Source organism: Gigantopelta aegis, unplaced genomic scaffold (assembly GCF_016097555.1).
Source record: "Gigantopelta aegis isolate Gae_Host unplaced genomic scaffold, Gae_host_genome ctg11299_pilon_pilon, whole genome shotgun sequence".
In the NCBI taxonomy this organism is placed as follows: domain Eukaryota; kingdom Metazoa; phylum Mollusca; class Gastropoda; order Neomphalida; family Peltospiridae; genus Gigantopelta; species Gigantopelta aegis.
Window position 1 is genome coordinate 10,681 of NW_024532646.1, and position 2,588 is coordinate 13,268.

The 2,588-nt window shown below is 45.3% G+C and overlaps 1 non-coding gene across 1 annotated transcript; it reads right to left on the reverse strand.

Moving 5' to 3' along the window:
• Positions 1-1,372: 1,372 nt before the first annotated feature.
• LOC121390986 lies at positions 1,373-1,569 on the reverse strand. Its single transcript, XR_005960328.1, has one exon. It is a non-coding gene; the product is annotated as a U2 spliceosomal RNA (small nuclear RNA).
• Positions 1,570-2,588: the final 1,019 nt, after the last annotated feature.

Below are 2,588 nucleotides of genomic sequence, written 5' to 3' on the forward strand. Positions count from 1 at the left end.
ACAGAACCGTCGCTCGTTCCCTTGACAATAGAAATGGTGTTTCGGCGGACGACCACCGCAGGCACAATCAGAAAGTCAAGGCCCAGGTATTTCTGCCTCCAGTAGGTATCTTGTTTTCGTACTGTTTCACTTGTACACTAACACTAAGAGACCGCACGACCGGTCCAAGGAGAGATACATCCCTGGTAGACATTCGGAGGGAATAATGATACCACGGGCACCCATCCTGAACGCACAAACAAAACTCACATTAAAAAAAAAGGGTTCAAAAATCAACAGGATCGCCAATTGACCGAAATATTATTCGCACACAGCGGGAGTCCACCTCACACACCGTTCACTGATGCACAACACAGCAATGTAAAGGAAAACGTCACACGTCTTCAACAATATACCTTTTTTTCAAATCTCTGCTATTAAACCGGCTAATCCATTTCCAATATGACAAATGATCACTATGCACGATAACACCTACATAATCTCGAGATGATAAGTTCTTCCACCACCAGAGAATTCTTTCTTTAGGGAGCACTTTAATAGAACCCATACCATCCCGAGAAAACAAACACACAAGAAGCCCGAACCATCTTCATCCATAAATCTTCCTCTGCAGTAATCCATGACGACTACGAAAAAATAACACAAATACAATAAACAAGTACTCACATAATATCCACCACAGAATTCCCAAATGTCACATCCCGAGTGACCATATACGGATCTTTGATCTACAAAAGGCCGCAGAGTTGGTGCCTTTTGCCGGCTCGTCGAACCCTTTGTTTACTATAGCCCAAAGGTCGTCCTCCAGTCCTCCGTTGCACACGTTTCCTCTCGGCGTGCGTTTCGTTGGGCAAAATTTTACTCCTTGGCCTCCGCGTCGCCGCGAGCTAGCGCATTTCGCCACTCGAAGCGACGGCAAACGGTCTTTTCATTCATTCGTCGCTCTTACCTCCTACCTGTGCGCGTCCCACCATGGTGGCACTAACCTCTTTTCAGAGGACCCCTTGCTTGGCTTTGCTTTAACCTTGCTTCAAAAGCGTAGGCTTGCGACGTGCCATGTCTTCGAAACTCGCGTTTTAGCAACGATTCCGTCAAATGAATGAAATTTTTGGAGGCCATGTGTGGATTTTTTTTTGTGTTTTTTTTTCCTTTGGTTTTTTTGGGGTTGGTTGTTTTTTTTTTTTTTTTTTCTTTTTTTTTTTTTTTTTTTTTTTTTTTTTTTAAATGGTGCGGGTCTGGCCAAGCTATGCTCGTTGGAGGTGAGGTGGGTGCGGTGTGTAGTTTATGTGTGCGGGTGTGTAATAGCACATATACCGCGCGCTCCTCAACGCAAAGGCTGGATATTTCACACTGTTTTTGGGTTTTTTTAGAACAGGGTTGGGCCATTCCGGAAGACCTGCAATACCGGGTCAACCCGTGGTGAGGGCTGAGCCAAGCCCACGTCAACCTCACCCCCTATTTCAACATCAGTTTAATATCGATGTCCCCCAAATGTAGGACGTAATCAGATATTACGCTGATAAAGACAGATACTACACTGTGCTCTTAGCCAAAAGGCCGAGAAGCGATGCCCTTTTGCCGGTTCGACCCTTTTCTACTTATCCCAAAGGTCTTCCTCGAGTGACGGGTTTCCCTCGGCGTGCGTTCGTTGGGGCAAATTTTTACTCTTGGCCCTCCACGTCGCCGGCCGCACAGCGCATTTCGCCGTGCGAACGGGCGACGGCAAAACGGGTCCGGTTTTCATTCGTCGCTCCTACCTCTACCTGTGATCGTCCCTACCATGGTGGCAACTATCTTTTTCAGATGAACCATTGCTTGGCTTTGCTTGCTTTACATTCTTCAACGGTGGCCTGCCCTGCTACTCATGTCTTCGCAAAATCGCGTTGTTTAGCAACGAATCCGTCAATGACTGAAATCTTGAGGCCATGTGTTTTTTTTTTGGTGTTTTTTTTTCATTTGGGTTTTTGGGGTTGGTTTTTTTTTTTTTTTTTTTTTTATTTTTTAAATGTGGTCGGGTCTGGCCAGTCTTAGGCTCGTGGGAGGGGGGGGGGGGCGGTGTGTTGTGTGTGTAGCGTTTGTAGAGCACTATACCGCTGCTCCTCAACGCAAAAGGTGGATATTTCACATTTCAACTGTTTTTGGTTTTCTTTAAAATAGTGGTGGGCCATTCCCGAAAAGTACTGCAATCCCGGTCACCCGTGGTGAGGCGCCGATCACGCCACCGGTTGCACTCGGATACACGCCCCGGGCCTTTCACCCCCTTTCAAAAATCAGTTTAATTATTCGATTTCCCCCAATGGGAGGACGTTATCGAATATAAGCTTGATAAGAAAAGATACTTTTTTTTTTTTTTATTTCGAGGGTATCCTCCATATAGAGGGCCCCCCATTTATTCCAATCGGGCAAAAAAAAAAAAACCCCCCCAACACCAAACAACGGAGACTTCAGCAGCCCCACGCCTCACAAAAATAACCACAGGCTGTAACTCAAACCCGTGTAAAATTAAAAAACATGAATGAAATGAACATAACGATAATGATATCACAATGAAAAATGAACATAAAGAATGAAGGATACCACAAAACCAT